The sequence below is a fragment of the Podarcis melisellensis genome (assembly GCF_964234715.1).
Source record: "Podarcis melisellensis genome assembly, chromosome: 15".
In the NCBI taxonomy this organism is placed as follows: domain Eukaryota; kingdom Metazoa; phylum Chordata; class Lepidosauria; order Squamata; family Lacertidae; genus Podarcis; species Podarcis melisellensis.
In genome coordinates, this window is record NC_138532.1 from 19,159,338 (window position 1) to 19,176,775 (window position 17,438).

Here is a 17,438-nt window from a genome sequence, read left to right on the forward strand (position 1 = left end):
TCACATTTGCAAAGGTGAGGTGGAAAGAAAAATATTGATTCAAAGCCCATCTGCCCAGAATGAGTGAGCTAGGACATGAAGACACAAGCCATTTGGATTCACTTTGACTTTCTGGCAGGATTTGCTGAAGAGCCCACTATCCATCATAATCCCTCAGAACAGAATATCTCCAGATGCTTTTCACCTTCTTTCCTGCATCTTTTCAGCCACCAACTGACAAGTGAGAAAGGGAAAGGGAGAGTCGAGCCATCTGCTTCTCCTTGATCTTCTCCAACCCTCAGAACATTTGCCTTGGGAAGAAAACTCAGAGCCTCCAACCGTCAGAGCTCGAATTCATTGCTTTCACATCATGTCTGGTTGCAGGGCAAGTAACTTCCATCAGATTGCACCTTCCTTTTTCAGTCTGCAGTTTAGTGAGGAAGCTTCTGCAGCACAAACCACATGTGATAAAGGAGGCACATCCAACTCCCAAGAGACTGCCATCTACTTATAGTATAAAAAGACCGGCTGTGACCTACCCATTGTCATTACCAGGAGTTGTTGAGCTTTTTTGAGGGCTAGGAGAAACTCAGCCACATGGCTCTTGCCAGCCAGTCTTGTGTTTCTAAACCAACCACTTTGTAACTTAAACTAAGTTTTGCTGCCTGTGCAACTTTTTGGACAGATACATGGAAAAGCACATGAATCTGAACTTTGGAGAGTTTATAAGTAAACCAGTTTTTAAACTTTCTAAATGGGTGGTCTTTTCCTATGCTGGGAGAAGAGGGAAAAGTTTGGAACTCACTTGCAAGGGAATATCTTTAGGTTTTACAACCTATATTCTAATGCTTTGCTTTGCTGCATATTTTGTGATTTTAAATCCCTCTTGGGGTTCTCTCACCAAAGAGCACTTGCCTCAAACTTGGATCTTGGCATCCGGGAATTCTCCTTTCTCTCTCTCTCTATATATACAGTGGTACCTCGGTTTACGAACTTAATCCGTTCCGGAAGTCCGTTCTTAAACCAAAGCTGTTCTTAAACCAAGGCGTGCTTTCCCTAATGAGGCCTCCTGCCACCAGTGCCCTTCCACCGTTTGACTTCCGTTCATAGACCGAGGTAAAGTTCACTAACTGGAGCACTACTTCCGTTTTTGCAGCGTTTTTATACCAAATAGTTCGTAAATAGGGCTGTTCTTAAACCAAGGTACCACTGTATATTTGCACCAACAGAAAGGATAAAGAAAACGGAAGATTCCTTACTCATGGCAAACAAAGCCATTATATGTATGTGGTCAAGATGGAGCCAAGGAGTTAACACGAGCACATGCTAACTCATCCTGACTAAACTTGGAGAGAAGGTTCCCTTTCAGTTTTTTGCCCCTCGCTGGTTCAGGTAGCTTACTGTAAGGATTGTTGCTTTACTCCCAGCAGAATGCCTATGAGAAGGCCACAAGCAGCATGCAAGTGCCATAATGTGATCCTCACAACTTGTATTCACTTTGTAAGTGTTTGCGGGGTGGGGTGGGGTGCCTTTCTCAATCAGTCTCAGTAAGCAGGTTTTGTTTGTTTTTGACCAATGTTGGGAGACTTCAGACAACTTAATCCTCCCTGATTCAGCTCAATTTTCCCCAATTCAGTGACTGCAGATGTCTCTCAATCCAGCTCTCCTTGGGTATAATCAGCAGCAGAAGCAGGCATAATATTTTCATTTCATAGGCACTGGGTCTAAGACATTTAAAGAGAAACACAATCCCAGAAAGCTTTTTTTCTGAACTAGATAGCCTCACAACCTAAGTTTACAATTATCATTTGCAATTCAGCAGTCTGGAGACTTGCCATTGCTCAGTGGTAGAGCTCATTACATGATGGGTATCCTTAAGATCACTTCCTAGAATCTCCAGTTAAGACTGGAAAATACTCCAGTCTGAAAAACTCAGAGAGCCCAGAACTGCTACCAATCAATGCAAACAATAATGAGCTAGATAGACCAAGAGTTTGACTCAATGAAAGCCAGTTTTATAAATTCCTAGGAAACACAGAGAATAAGACTCTTGATTTTTGTACCACATGTTTTAAGGATGGCTGTCCAGTAATGGGAAATCCTTGCAAGTTACACTGCAGTTTCTCTTTCTAACAATGGCAATAGAGAGTCAGGAAAGGCCACAAGGGAATCAGTTGTCAAAAACCAGGAAGAGATGAAAAGGACAGATGGCATAACTTTTTCCTCCATGGTTGGGAAGAGAACTTCATTTTCATATCAAACTGATATGAAAGCTAACAGACCCCATCACGGCAAACATGATGCGAAAAGACAGAAATAAGACTTGGTGGTTGACAGGAGTGATATACATCTGATCAGCACGAAAGAGAAGCAGAAATCATATCCCATTTGTCAGCCCAGTTTAGGGAAGCTTTTAATGTTTGATGTATTACAGTATTTTAATGTTTTTTTGGAAGCTGCCCAGAGTGGCTGGGGAAGCCCAGCCAGATGGGCGGGGTATAAATATTTTTTTTAATTATTATTATTATTATTATTATTAGCTACCTTCTTACCTTGAGGGACTATATTACGGGCTGAGGCACGGCTGGTTTTCTGACTGCCTTAATTCAGCTAACATTCCTAGCAAGATTGTCCCTTGTTGATGACATCTTCCATTTCTACTTCCACAAAGGACCCTAGCCTATTCTATGACACCCCCTTCTCTGGAAGGATTCAAACCCAGAATAGTGTTCAGATTTATCATTAGTTCGGCTTTCTCTCTTAGAATTGGCTCTTTTACAAATCTAATTTCTTTGTAAGAACTGAAGGATGTCCTAATTAATGTAGTATAATAAGCACCATTGGGTGTGTCCCCAGTTCTCTTTTATCAGATTATCTCGCCAACAAAATTCATTTACAACTGCATCTTTGGCATCAAGTCAGCTGCAAAGCTGGTACAGAATCACGAGCAAGTCTGCTGGTCTCTACTCATCCTCCAAAGAGGTTCAACTGTATGTCAAAATGAGTGGACATAACACCTGTTCTTCTTCTCCATTACTTTGAGGAAAGTTGAGTCTGGACTGCTGATGGTATGTTGAAAACCAAAGTCAGTGGCAAAAGGTTTGAAACAGTGCCAGAGCATTGTGGCCCATTATCTGTTTTCAAAATAAAGATATGCCATGTTGATCAAACGTGCTCTTTTAAATACTGCAATCCTTTCTGCAGCAGTGTTGTGCAACCTTGCTTTTCCAAATATATAAGAAGTACTGTGAGATCAGAGTAAAAGTAAATCTAACCTGCATGCTTTGAAAGGAACAAGCCAGAGTGCCTCAGAAGGCAGCTCTTAAGTCTCCTGGAAGTCTTATTTAATACAACACGATGTTGCAAGAAAGTTAAGATGCCAGCCATCAACTTTCCCCCACTATCTTTTTTAAAAAAAGAAGTAATCAGGAACAGGCACTTGTGATCTGCTAAGGGGAAAAAATAGTAGTAATGGTGTACTGATGAGGTCATAAACCACAGGGGTAAAGATGAAATCACCAGACTTCCAGCGATCAAATCACAAATCCATGCATCTAAAAAATGTGCCCGCTTTCAATTTTCAATAGATATAGAGTGGCTTGCCTTTGATTTTGAAATCTTGGGTCTGCTCTACTTACATTCAACACATTGTAGTATTGGCCGGTGCTGCCCAACGGATAATAAATATACAAGGAAAACATCTAGTAACTGTTTGAATGTCAGATTTGGCTTTGCTGAATCAGTCTAGAACCTCTATGCTGGCTGCTTTAGTGGCCTGTCAGATCATCCAAAGATGCTTATAAGCAGTGCAATGCTGATGACAGGTATTCTTTGTTGTTTGCCTCCAGTATCTGGTGTACTGTTTCTGAATCTGGATTGCTAGTGTTCCGTGAGATGTTCATCCACCATAAACCACCCAACCCCCCTTTAAAGACATCATTACTTGCCATCCCCACAACCTGGATGGTGGAACATGAACATGGAACGTGAAGCAGCGCATCCTTTCGTTTGCCAGCTAGTCTAAATGGATGACCTCCTTGTTTTCATTTTTGAAGGCAAGAAGCAATTGCTCTTTACTCACACAGTCTTCATGGCATTGTAGATTAAGCAGAACATGCAGAAGAAGAAGCAGACTTGAAATATAGGGGGATGTAGCATTGCCCTGGTCCCACCACCTCCTGGCAAATAGATGGGGAAGAAATGGAGGCAGTGAGAGATTTTACTTTCTTGGGCTCCATGATCACTGCAGATGGTGACAGCAGCCACAAAATTAAAAGACTCCTGCTTCTTGGAAGAAAAGCAATGACAAACCTAGACAGCATCCTAAAAAGCAGAGACATCACCTTGCCAACAAAGGTCCGTATAGTTAAAGCTATGGTTTTCCCAGTAGTGATGTATGGAAGTGAGAGCTGGACCATAAAGAAGGCTGATGGCTGAAGAATTGATGCTTTTGAATTATGGTGCTGGAAGAGACTCTTGAGAATCCCCCGGCTGCAAGAAGATCAAACCTATCCATTCTTAAGGAAATCAGCCCTGAGTGCTCACTGGAAGGACAGATCCTGAAGCTGAGGCTCCAATACTTTGGCCACCTCATGAGAAGAGAAGACGCCATGGAAAAGACCCTGATGTTGGGAAAGATGGAGGGCACAAGGAGAAGGGGACGACAGAGGATGAGATGGTTGGATGGTGTTCTCATCCTCTGCGGGAGGCAGTGGAGGACAGAAGTGCCTGGCGTGCTCTGGTCCATGGGGTCATGAAGAGTCGGACACGACTAAACGGCTAAACAACAACAAACATTGCCCTAAACACTAGTTCAGATGCACAGCTAAATAAAAGCCACCTTTCATTTTCTAAAAGCCGACAGAGAGGAGAGCTGGTCAAAATTTCTCAGGTGGTACACCAGAGTGGGGACAGGGTTATCTTCATCCAATGTGCATTACCTGTTTGGTTTTGCCACATCTGCAATTCCCCCACCCCCAGACTCCTGTTTGTGAAGCTGTCATCTGAGCATGTGCAACATCTGTCTCAAATGCACAAACCTCACCTTAACTCTTTAGCTTATGTTTTCAAACTCATCAAACAGCAGTATTTCCCAAGAAACTGCATGATGGATATGGATGGTGGTTAATGGTAATGTATATACAGGGCATTGGATGTGAATCAGCCAAAGGCCTGGTTAAAGAGGAATGTTTTTGCCTGGCGCCTAAAGGTATACAATGAAGGCACCAGGCGGATCTCCCTGGGGAGAGCATTCCACAAACAAGGAGCCACTGCAGACTGTGATTTAAACAGTCACAGCTTTCTCCAAAGAATCATGGGAACTGTAGTTATCTAACGGAGTAATCATCCCCACTCCACCCCAATATCTACAGCTTAGGTCTAGAGTACCTTAGAGATCACTTGAAGCCTTATATCCTAGCTTGTTCACTGAGATTGTCTCCAGGAGCAAGGCTCATTTGCAGCAAGAAACCAAGCCGTTAGCATCACCAGCCCAGCACTTAGCAGGCACCTTCTGTTTAGACTTTTAAACACCTGCCGAAAACTTACCTATTCTGCCAGGCCTACATAGGCAGTGAAGAATACCATGCACATTTCCAAAATAGTTAACTGATTTTATCTTTTTATATAGATTTTTAATGTATGGTTTTAGTGCTTTGATATATTTTCTATGAAATAGCAGTATATAAATATTTAAATATCTAAATATTTAAATAGATGAGAGATAGATGATAGATGATAGATATAGATAGATAGATGATAGATAGATGATAGATAGATAGATAGATAGATAGATAGATAGATGATAGATAGATAGATGATAGATAGATAGATAGATAGATAGATAGATAGATAGATATAGATAGATAGATAGATGATAGATATAGATAGATAGATAGAGCCATGCTGGGATTTTTGTTTAAATGAAAGGCAGCATTGACTTGCTTTAAATGAAACAAACAAACTCATAAATAAAATAATCTGCTTGCTAAAGTGACGTTCAGTTGGGACATTATTTTGCACTAGTCCATTTGGGCCATTTTGCCGCAGCACATGCACACGCACAAACACAAACATCCCAATCACTTCTGTGGGGGCTTGCACAGCAGAACTTTCTGATGGACTGTGGACTAAGTTTGTGACTAAAACTAACCCCTGGTCACATCGTTTACAAGTGCCTAACTGAATACATACTTTACATTCATATAGGCAGCCTGTCTGGAAGCAGCTGTTCCCAAACCTATCCAGGAAAAAAAAATAACTTTGCATATTTGAACTAAAGCTAAAGGTTGCAAAAGAGCTAACATAATAAAACCGCAAATGTTAAAGATCTAACAGCCCCAAGATCCAAGCGAGAACCCCCCTTTAAAGTTTGAGAGAGATGCTTCTTTTATCACTAATGAGCCCTAAAAAGGAGAATCAAACCTTTTAAAGTAAAGTCAGATAAAGGAACATTTTGATGTTCAGCTGCTCAATACTTGAATAACCTGTGTGTGTGTGTGTTTCTGGTGATTGTCAAAAGGGGAATGTCTATGGCAATGCTTGCTGCTATTCTCACTGAGGGCACCTTCTGGTTTAATCTTTCTTGATCTGCACGCCTTCATTGTATTTTATGAGACTTTTGTTCTAAGGCCAACAAAAGGATGTCTTGTACTGTAGGCAGTCATAGCAGGGACCACATCTGCAATCCAGAAGCTGCAATCCAAGGTTCGTACAGTCAAAAGCTTAAGCTATGGCCTTGAGTGTAGCCGAACATTGACCAAGGAGGTCAGGTTCCTTGTCTTACAATGCCTGGATTGGCTCATCCAGAGTGTTCATAATGCCTGCCAGTAATAGGCAAGGTTGCCACCTTTCTCAACCAGCTTCAACTTTTGAACACCCTTTTAAAAATAACAGTTCCCATGGTGCATTTCCTAACTTTGGTGCACAATTTGTATGAATGATTTGTCATTGTCACATAAGAGAATAAATTTGCATGGGTGGATCTGGCTACAATCACTCAGATGTACTCTGTTGACTGGATGTTGCAAATTTCCCTGTTAAGAGAGAGAGGGAGAGAGAGGGGGGGGAATATTAATGCAAAGGTGGCAATGAAAGTCAGTATTGCCAGTTTTAAAAGTGCAGGTGAATTATATATAATATTTGCTCCTGTCATTGAATGGATGTTGTCTCCAGTGTTGGTCCAACTTAGAGTTGACCTGTTGACATGAATGGACATTTCTAAGTTAGACCCATTAATTTCAATCTGTCTGCTCCAAGATGACTTAGTTGGATATAATCCTAGACATTTGAGTTGCAGGTCAGGCACAACCAAGCTTGGCACCCATCTCCAAACCCAGAGTCCTAGGCAGCTAAATGGAATGCCCCACCCCAAAATCCAGTCCTGGCTCTTTGTGTACCCACTTGCACAAATATCCCTGAAAATGGTTTGCATTGGGCTGGAGAAATCTGTGTGCTGGACATGTTTGTTTTCCACAGGCCATTCAATAATGTAGGTGAGCACATCAACATTGACCAACAGCATACATCAACAGAGGTTGAAACAGTGTTCAGTGGGAGGAGATTACAGAAGGGTGACTAGTTATGCATTGTCAAAAAAGAGAGCACAAATTTGCATATGGTAACTTATATGCATAGGTGCAAATTTAGAAATAATGACTAGAATTTAAATGGAAATATATCTCTCCATAGTGGGGAAGATACCAGATGACTTGTGTCTCTGCTCAATCTGCTGACCAGATGCCTCTGAATGTTGATGGGCAGCTTCAGAGCTCCTGGTTTTCATGGTCCCTTATCTTTAAACCAGACTTAGACTGGACAGCTCTCAAACAGAAGACATCTTCAAACAGAGAACTGTGTTCTGCAAAGCAGGACACCTGGCCACTCTGGAGTCCAGGCCTCCCAGAGTTGACAGGTGGCATGAGTGAAAAGGAGTCTCTCCACAAGGTAGGCCCAACTCAGAAATTGGTATGAGGTCAATTAATGGAGTTTCTCAGCAGCCAGTTGTCATGGAAGTCAACTGATGTAGCAGGAGAGAAACTGGCTTAGATAACTCTTTGTTCAGTGCTACATTCCTCAGTTCAGAGCCTTGAGCTCTTGAAAATACCTTCTGAATACCCTTTGTAAAAAAAGCATTGCCATTTCTCCCATAGTAGGAACATCTCAAGTTTGTTGCGATGGAGAAATGCGCCCTAGATACAAGAGACAGTCACTTGTTTCCACTCTCTCATCAGCTGCTCTGCTACTCAGCCAGATTCTCAAAACTGTTTTCAGGACCCAACCAACCCTAAACGCACTTGACTTCCATTTTCTCGGCATGACAGGGAACCAGTTGAGAGCCTCTTGACTGTGTGTTGTATGAAGGAAGTAGGTAGAAAGTGGTGACTCGAAATAGTTGCTACTCAAAAGAGAAAACAAGCAACAGGAAGGGTCATCTGCAGAGGAAACTTTTCTTTCTGGATTATATATAGATGCATGATGAACAGCCAGAGCCCTATTTCTTTGTTGGCAACCTTCCAGGAGGGGTGGTGTAATGTTCTGGTCGAATGGTGGGTCCCACAGAGAAGGAGACAATGCTGGTTGAATGTTGCCATACAACAGACAGATCCAAGAGAGCAACTTGCTCCAACAAAGGTCAGGAGTAGACTGAGGCCTTTTAACCCTTTCTCTCCAGACTCTTTCCTCCAGGCTCCACCCCATTAGAAGGAACCTCAGAGCCATGAAGGACCAATCTTCTGGACTGAAGATGGGCACTTCTCCTCCCTTTTGTAGCCTCTCTCCTGATGTGCTCCCTGTACTGCCAGACTCCCTGTACTGTGTGGTATCTGGTTCTTCAGGCTCAGGGGAAGGCACCTATGTGGGTCTTATAGGCTCTGGTGGTCTAGGAGCTTCTTTTGGGAGCTCCTGTCCAACAGCCTCAGGCACAATGATCTCCCTATGCTCTGCAGTTCAATCTGAGCCCTGAACCTAACTCAGCTCCCAATCTGGTGCCCCTGCAGACTTCAACTCCAGGTATAGATCATTGCTAGATTCAAGGCATCAAAGGCAAAAAGTGGACGGAGCAACAATGTCACTCTTTGGGCAGTGGATTACAATCCATCCACTCAAATATCAGAGGTTTCTACACCCCTGAACAAACACCTGTCCATCCGGGCAAGGAAAGAGGCATTATCACAGTTTCAGGACACATCCCAGCCAGGCAAAAGCACTGAAGGAGCGAGCAGGGCAGGACCTGTGAGAGGTGTGTGGCAGAGAATCTGGGGGAGCTATATTTAGCCCCTAGACCAGAGTGTCATCACCATGAAATTGTGGAACAGAGCAGTGCATTTCTGCCAATCACCAACTGGACACCTTACCAGAGGGTTGAGAGAACTAGGCCTCATGTCAGTCCTCAGGATCCCATCCACCCACCCAACGGACTGCTGCTGCTGCTACCCAGTGCCTTTCCAGAACCAAGCAAGCAATTTGGAAAAGACAGTTTTGATGAACAGGGATCTGGGATTGTGTCGTCACTGGGGTTATTGCCCTGGCTTGTTGAACAAGAGCTCAGAGCATGCCACAGAGCCCTTACAAAATGGTAGAGGCCCTCAGAGCACATACCTCAGATTCATAAAGCAACTCAAGTCAGAGTGCTGAAAAAAACCAGTACTCTACACAATCACTCCAATTCAGCTCAACTGAGCAGCCATTTAAAAAAAAAAAAAGCTGCAACAATAGCAAAACAAAGTCAGGAGTAGAGGAGGCCTGTGAAGTGCTCAGTGGCTAAAGCAAACTTTGAGGCCTCCCAAGGAGTTTGCAGTGCTTGTGGAAGAAAGCAGGTGACCCTTATACCACTTCCAGGAGTCTTCCAATTAGACTCCCACATGCAGACCGCTAAGCCCTCAACTAGATAACAGGGTCTTGCATCTTTTCTGTCTGCTGAAGGTGGCAAAGGTCAACCATCATCTTATTTACATTGGATTTTTTAAAAAACACAACTGTCCAGATGCTCTGCAGGGGAAAAAAACACCCCAGAGTAAAAAAAGGAGGACAATACAAAAGTGGAAGCAGAAGCTAGCTAATAAAGATCTGGAGGGGGAGGATGAATCTGCCTTTGTAATGTAAGTACAGGAAGAAAAAAGGAAAGCGAAAGTCTCAGGACTAGTAGATAGCAGCAAATTGGTTAGCTCTGAAGGTCATTCTTACCTTGCTATAGGACTAGCTCAGAGTTCTGAACTTAGAAGAGTCCCTCCCCCAACCATCTTGTGTGTTACCTGAAAGACACACACACACTCAGACACACACACACTGCTTAGAGGGGATTTTCCCTTCAAAGACTTAGCATGGCTAAGAAGCTTCGCTTCTGTGAGCTGGACAGTGGGCCAAGGTGAGAGTCTGCTTCCATCTCCGTCCAACCAACGGCTAATTCTCCCCTCCCTTCTGTTTGCAATGCCCCATGGATGCCTCCCGAGACCCTGGGGAATCCAAGGAACTTCTTATTGACACTGGAGGAACACACAAGATGGATTTCACACTCCCCCAGAGCCCTCAGAGATGCACAACCTCCAAAGAGTTGAGAGCAGGAAAGATAAATAGACACATCTGTGTTGTGTTAAGTGAACAAATTCCAGAAAAGGTAGCTTTGTGCATTAGTATATTGTAAAGAAGAAAGAAAGAAGAAGAAAAAAGAAAGAGAGAGAGAGAGAGAGAGAGAGAGAGAGAAAGAAAGAAAGAAAGAAAGAAAGAAAGAAAGAAAGAAAGAGAGAGAGAGAGAGAGAGAGAGAAAGTGCATGCTGTGGGGAGGGGGAATTGGTACATTTTGGTTTTTTTCTCAGCTTCACATTTTTCCTGTCTTCAGTTCAGTTTACCCCATTTTAAAACTAGTTTGCTATTTCTTTAAAAAGTCCTCAGGAAAATTCACCAGCACTTTTCTCTCAATATGGAAATTTTAAAGCAATTTTGTCATATATTTTGTCAAAAAAATCCCCGATGCATTTTTATTTTATTTTCATTAATATGTACATTTATATGCATATCCCCTACCCCCAAATATAAATACTGATTTTGGTACATATGATTTGGTCAGAGAGCTTCACTGCAAAATTCAGAGACATGTGGATGTCAAAGAACAGCTGCATTTCAGTTCTCATATTCTTTCAGGGACTAAACATTTTTGCATTAAATTGTGAAGTGAATGGAAATTCTCCCTCACCCCTTGCTAAGAGAATAATGAATAGACTGCGGCAGAAGCCAAGGTGGGTTTGTGAACTGGACAATGAGAAGGAAAATGAGCCAACCATTTCCATGCAGGTCTGACAGCGTATCTTAGTTTACAACCACTGAATTTTTGAAAGCATTGACTTTAAATACACATACAGCCTCATTGGGGGTTTGAAAGTTTCAAAGGTCAGAGGCAAGAATGCGGCTCAGGTGCCTTTCCCTACCCTAGGATAGATTGCCTCCACATTAAAGCCTTTTAGCGCTGCTGAGTTATTAGTGTTCTGCAATTAGCCGGACGTGGAATTAAAATTATCATGGGAAGGAGGAGACCAACCTGGTCACATCTTGCTTTTATCTCCCTTCCACTTTCCCTTTCCTTTTATATCATGCTTGATTGATTGGGACCTGGGGTGGGTGGGGAGGGACTGCTGTAGCTTTTAAGAAACGTACAGTGCTCACAAAATCTTAGGCAGTTGAGGAGTCTGGTTGTTGTTGTTACTAAATTAAAAATTAAATACCAGAGACACTCCACAAAGAATATTATCGTTACTATTATTATTACGTGCCCAGGCACACACCCTCCTCCCTGGGATCCAGGCCCAGATAATTAAGACACAACACAGCATACATATGGGATTAAATAGGCCACAACTTTATTAATTTCAGATGTAGGAAAACCTTGGTTTAGCCATTGGGCTTGTATCCCTCTCAGCCCCCAATTGGGGTCTGAGGATAAGCAGGGTCGTACAGGAATATGGGGGACACTGGAAAACCCATGTTTATGCAGCAGGCTCCCCTTCTTCTTGCTCTGGGAATCTGACCATACCCCGAGCGCTCAAGGTCAGTGACTCCCTTCACAAGCCCTGCCCTGCTAACACCGCTACGTAAGACTGCATTAGCACGCTACCGCTTCCATTCTGTTGAAGGACTAAAGGATTCCACCCAAGGTCTAAAACCCCCAAAGTTGTGACAATTGCTATGGGGAAGGCAAAACCTGCAGAGCAGGGGAATTTCTTCCTGACTCTGGAAAACAGCAACCATCATGTGACCGTAGCAATGCCCGTGAACCTGAAAGGAAATGGTTAGCCGGCAACAACATTAACAATTAGAGGGAGGGTTGGGTGGGTGATGCTCTGAGCTGACTGAATGGCCAACATAGGCAGGAGCCTCGTTACCTGGCTTTTGCTCCGCCCCCAGGCCACCACCTATTGGCTGATTTAAACCAGGGCCAGGTGGGAGACCTGCAGCCTTGGCAGCTTGCCCAGGGGATGGAGCAATGGCCAGGCAGCTATGGCGGCTGGGAAGCCTGTGTAGGGTTGCAAAAGTGAGTGGTTATTGCTTACACATACACACACACACACCTCAAGGCAACAAAGTTCAATACCTTGGGTTAAGTACTTAATTCGTTCCGGAGGTCCATTCTTAACCTGAAACTGTTCTTAACCTGAAGAACCACTTCAGCTAATGGGGCTTCCCGCTGCTGCTGCGCCGCTGCCATGCGATTTCTGTTCTCATCCTGAAGCAAATTTCTTAACCCGAGCCACTATTTCTGGGTTAGCGGCGTATGTAACCTGAAGTGTATTTAACCTGAGTTATCACTGTAAAAGCATCTAAACAATACAAAAAACAACATGCAATAAATTTAAAACCTATACAAATGAGACACCCTTGGCAGTGATCTATTCATCCAGGTGGGAGAGCTTGTCAGAACAGAAACATCTTTAATTGTTTTGGGAAAGGGCAGAGAGTGGGCACTTGTTGAAGCCACGCTAAAAGCCATGCTCCGATTTACTACGGAGCAGGCCTCTTGATATAGCGCTATATTATCCTTCCACCGCCTCCATAGTCAAGATCCTTCTGTAACATCTACTCACAATCAACTTCTATTCAGCAAATTCCCTTTCCAATTTTAATTTCCTGTTTGTTGGTTCCGTCCATTTTATTGTTCCTTGCTCAGCATGGCTGCAGGATTAATGATTACTGCCCTGTATTTAGTCAGCTTTTGTTACAGATGTGTATGCATGCATGCGTGCTTTGATTTGTTTTCTTTTCTCTTTTTTCTGTTTTGATTAAAAAAAAAGAAAGAAAAGAGGAAAACTGAAAGAAACCAATAATTTAATGCATGCACACACATACACACCTCCGCAGGGAACAAAAGCTGGCTAAATATGCTTTTATACATTGAGATGGATATTGTTTTATCTGGCTTTGCTCGCGGCTACCGTTTTATTCTGTTTTATGTGTTTTTTATGTTTGACTGTAGTGCTTTTGTTTTTATTTGTGAGTTGCTCAGTGAGCAATTGTGTGCTGAGTATGTGTGAAATAAATAAATAAATGGGCAGTTAACCACTAATTCCACCACAACACTGAGCAGGAAGTCTTAGAATAGACTGAACCTACAAACAGGAAGGTGCAGTTAAAGGTGCAGTGGTCCTGACAAGCCTCAATAATGTTTTGCCCATCCACAAAGGATGCTACACTGCTGCTACGATGGCATCCAAGGGTATGATCCCCTGGCCAACACCCCCAAACTCTTGACCTCCCCAAACTCATAACAATACATTAAGGGAAGGCTAGTTTTTGAGGGAGAAAATTAATGAAACGAATCCTCGGTTTGGTCCTTTGAAGAGTAATTAAGAGGGCGGCTGTGGAGGTGGGAGATAATTAAGGGGCCTCCTAGGAGCTGACATTCTTGGTCTGGAAACCAAGCTTTATGAGGAAGGGGGTTGTGTATGTTTAGCCTGGGGAAGGCTGAGAGCCATCTTCAAATATCTGAAGGGCTGCAAACAGGGAAGATGGAGCAAGCTTGTTTTCTGCAGCTCCAGATGGTAGGACCCAAACCAATGGATTGAAATCGCAAGAAAGGAGATTCCGAGTAAACATGTAAACATAGAATCATAGAATCGTAGAATTGGAAGGGACCACAAGGGTCATCTAGTCCAATGCAGAAATCTTTTTCCCCAACATGCGACTTGAACCCACGACCCTGAAATTAAGTGTCTCATCCTCGACCAACTGAGCTAAGAACTTTCTGACAGTATAACCTGTTCTACAGTGAAACGGACTACCTCAGAAGGTGGTAGGCTGAAGGTTTTAAAGTAGAGGTTAGCTGGCCTTCTGCCAGGAATTCTTTAGCTGTGATTCATGCATCCTGGGGACTAGATGACCCTTAGGGTCCCGTTCAACTCTACAATTCTATGCTTTGAAGATTCCATGAATGAAGATGGACCTCCTGGCATGGCATCTACTCTTCACCCCATTTTTGCTGTTCCTCTTGGCTTCCTCTCTTGACTTCCAAAAAGGAGGATTCATCTTCAGCTTAATGCGTTCTGAACTACCCTTCTGTAGATTAAAAAGCATTATTTGCTCTTAATTTAAGTAGTGTATTGAATTACCATTTGCAGTGAACATGATTTGCGACTTTGGCGCTTCTTCTTGAACTGCATCGCAAAGCCTCTCCAAGACCATAATCGGCGAGGCTGCCTTCAGCTGGCCTGTGTTTGCTCCTCACATTGAATGAACACACACACACACACACACGACAACATGGTTGATGGTTTCATTTGCTGAGCCATTAATGAAACATAAAACAGATGTGTGAAACACTGTGTGAGTAATAGGAACTACATTACATATTATTTATCTGCAGAAATCAAGGACTTAAGTGTGCAACAAGCACAAAATGTAGTTTCCCTTTTGACAGTACTAGGTCAAACCCTATTAAAAACTACTAAATAGAAGGCTTCATTGCAGAGTTAAAATATAAAGCAGCATTTGTTATTGCAACCCTGAGTGGTAGTGGGTGGTTTGTTTGTTTGTTTTTTGTAGAAAAGCTTTTGCATTGCAGTATCTCAGTGTGTGTGTGTGTGTGTGTGTGTGTGTGTGTGTGTGTGTGTATGTGTGTATGTGTGTGTGAAGAAGAAGAAAGAACTGTCTTTGCAGAGGTGAGCAAGAAATTGACTTTTGTATCAGCTTGGGAGATGAGATTTATTTACAATGTAAGACAGATGCTATGCCCAGAATGTAGCAGTAGAAAATAATGAATAGCATAATCATCTGTATAGCTAGGAACTGCAGTGTCTGACGTTGGCATCCAGCCTCATAAACCACAAGGGATCTTGTGTAAGAGAAGCTCTCAGCACCCTCTTTGGGAGCTGAAGGGAACAAGGCAGTATAATATCAGATCCTGCAATTGGCCGACAATATGAAGCTCCAGGATTGGTCTGCCCCAATTTACATATGCACACACACAACCTGATCATCTACCATGGCATGTGGGAAAGGGCCATACCTTAGTGGCAGAGCATCTGGTCTGCATTCAGAAGGTTCCAGGTTCAATCCTTGGCATCTCCAGTTTGGGGCTGGGAATGTCCTCTCTTGAAACCCCAGAGAGCCACTGCAGTTCAGCGTAGACAATACTAAGCTAGGAGGACCATTGATTTGTAATGCAGTTTCCTACATGCCTATCAACAGAACAGAAAGTAAGAGTGGAGTGCAAGACCACCCCTTGTGACTGGCAGGTGACGTGATCCCTCTGGATTGGCCAGTTTCTGTTGGCTGCTATAAAAACAGGATGCTGGACAAGATGGGCCCATTTTCTTAAGTTTTCTTAAGTTTCTGTTATCTGATTTTGCCAGCCAAACAGAACAGAGGAGCACCTGCCCACTGTACTTCATGGAATTCTACATTGGGCTTGTACGCAAACTTGATCTCTGGGTTACCAATACCAGGGTGTGGGTCCAGCGTTGGAAGACCCTCACTTCGGCATGTCTGTATTTGAATATGGTTTTCAATGACCCCCAGGCACTTTCCTCAAACACATACACCAAACCATGGGCAGGGACTTCACTTTTTAAATGGAAGAAAAGCAAATCAGTTGCCTTTGGGAAGTCTGAAAGCTGGACTGAGCATAACAGCACTCTCTTCTCTTGTGTTCCCCAGCAAGTGGCATTCAGAGGCATATTGCCCTCCAACAGTGGAGGTAGAACATAATGGTGGGATTTCACCATCAGCATTACTGCCATCAAGCTCATACTCATAAACAGGTCAGTCGCAGACAGCAGAGAGGGTGGCAATATCACATAATTCACACATAATTCCCCAACGCAAGCCGATATGTAACATTTATAATGTGATCAAACATGTGAAACTGTTATTGTGGATCAATCTGTCTTTTCACCTCCAGCAATCTGCTGGTGAAGGAAAGGGATGCAATAGCATTTGATGAATAATTCTTACTTTGTAAGATGCACAAATACTAGTTAAGTTCCCTTCCCTCCACCCACTCTCCTTTTTGTTAAGTTGATGCATGTAGCGACCTTAAATCCATTGCACAAATAACCATACTTAATGGCCTGACTGCATGGACATTTCCGACTCTTCATAATTCTGCAAAAAGAAAAACACACCAAAGGTATTGATTAGACACTTAATTTTCCAGGGAGATAAGGATGGCAGAGAACTGGTGGCAGGCAAAAGGATGGAGGCTGAAGACAAGGCAAGAGAAGATGCTCTTAATTGTTTCAGTAATGTCTTCGGTCTGCAGATGGTTTGCCATTCATCCTTCACCCTCTCTCCCTGTGTTGGGCTACCTGGGTGGCTAGAATTTCAGAGAGGGTGCTCTTGTCATGAATCTTGACCCTTGTCTTCAGGCAGGGAATGGTTTTGGGAGGGTGTCTCCAAACACACAGGGTTTGCTGCCCCAGGGCATTTGGCTGCCTGAAGTGGAGCCAAAATGGTGCTCTTGCAACCTTAAAAGAGATCTAGCTGTACCATGGAGATACCACTGGGTATCTGGTGCCAGCTTGCGAGGGGGATGGGGGCACTGACATCTCGCATGGCATCACACACTGTCAAGATGCTGACAACGGCTCCTGGCTGGCTGCCAAGGATAGTATAAAGACAAGGAAAAGTTTCTTACAGTCCTTTCAAACTTTACACAGAGAGGCTATAGAACCCAGCCTCTTGGATAATGGCATTGTCCTGAGTGAATCTCTACCCCCTTCTCTCCCATTTCCTCATTCGTCATCATCATTACCACCTCTGAGGGTGCTGCTATGTGTCCTCTGACTTTGAGCTCTTTGCTCTCCTACTTTTAAGGCTCGCCGTGCTCTGGGAGATGGTGGGTCTTAAATGCTTTCTAGTGACAACATGTCAGCCAGCAGCTGTTCCAGCTCTGCCTGCTCCTCCTCTCCCATTATTTCCCCACTTTCCCCCTCATTTGCCTCTGAGCTGTGACCTTCCACAAACCACTGTTGTAAATC